General features: G+C 40.6%; 1 non-coding gene across 1 annotated transcript; it reads right to left on the minus strand.

Moving 5' to 3' along the window:
- Positions 1–293: 293 nt before the first annotated feature.
- On the minus strand, positions 294–375 carry TRNAS-ACU (transfer RNA serine (anticodon ACU)). Its single transcript has one exon. It is a non-coding gene; the product is annotated as a tRNA-Ser (tRNA).
- Between the last annotated feature and the right edge of the window lie 989 nt (positions 376–1,364).

Consider the following 1,364-nt stretch of genomic DNA (forward strand, 5'->3'; position numbering starts at 1 on the left):
ATATGATTCCTACTAATTGTAACAAATTAGAAATTAATACCAAGGGTTGCTAGTAAGAATATTATCAAAAGTTGCAAAAAATGTAATGTTGGGTGAAATTTGTCAATCTTGAGGACTTTTGAATTACACCATTTGAAAAGAATATGACAGTCATCATTCAGTTCTCTTGCACGTAAAATATTCAAATAGCCATAGCATTTTAAGTGATATGATGATAATTGTCGGCAGTACAGACCTTATATTATAGATGTAATTGTAAAAATGACATAGGTGTTGAAAGAAACATAAAGTAACAACGAGGATGGGATTCGAACCCACGCGTGCAGAGCACAATGGATTAGTAGACCATCACCTTAACCACTCGGCCACCTCGTCTACTTAAAGATCTTTCCATGTGATCTACTTTAAGATCTTTCCATGTGATCTACTTTCAGATTTTATATTTCAAAAATTGTCAACTGAAGGTGGATTTATTTGTGTTTTTCTTTGTTAATACCTCTTTTTTTCCACACATTTTCGATACTAAACTCTTCGAAAAAAGGCTTCCAGAAATGAACCTGAGAAACGTGTCTTTTTTATGTTCATGGATTATTATTAGTGTTGAGTGAGCATGCTCGACACTGCTCGGTACTCGCCCGTGCATCTCACTACTCGGGATGTTCGGCGAGCACCGAGTATTTCCGGGTTACTTTGGCGGGAGCTCGGGTCTCCGCCCTGCACGTTTGGCGCTCTTTACAGAGCCAATGAACATGCAGGGATTGCCAGCCAGTCATTAGAATGCTGCAGCCATGTTGCTTGTGGGCATTGCAGTGATTGGCTGGCCGCACAGTGTCACCTCAAGTATTTAAAACCGGGCGCCGCCATCTTGGACACAGTTGCTTTGGATCAGCCAGTGTAGGGTCAGCGCTGCTGAGCTAGGGAGAGATTTATACTCCAAAATAGTTAGTGTAGGGTCTCTAAAGCCTGCCAAATCAAACAAACAGTCCTTCTCAGGACTTATATCCATCCCAGATATCAGGCAGGCAGGCTGTATAGGAGACGCAGTGGTTATACCAGCAAACGCTGCATTATAGTCCTTTGTGTTCCTGTTGGTCAAATTGCTAGACTTATCACCCTGGTCTCAGGGGCCAGGAAAAATTATTATTTTTTTTTCATCTAAATCCTGTATTTTTTTTTTTCCTCAGTCAGACTGTCCAAATACGCGTCTTATTAACCTTTTGGTATTACCCCCCCCCCCAAAAAAAAAATTGAGTGTGTCTGTAACTGTTCAGACACCAATATATCTGTTTAAAAGAGTCTGGTGTAGGCCAGAAAAAAAGAACTGTGGTTTTGCAGTTCCACGGGTCAAATCCCTGTATTATTCT

Source organism: Phyllobates terribilis, unplaced genomic scaffold (assembly GCF_046119375.1).
Source record: "Phyllobates terribilis strain yellow unplaced genomic scaffold, ASM4611937v1 Scaffold_11__3_contigs__length_659146591, whole genome shotgun sequence".
NCBI classification, from domain to species: domain Eukaryota; kingdom Metazoa; phylum Chordata; class Amphibia; order Anura; family Dendrobatidae; genus Phyllobates; species Phyllobates terribilis.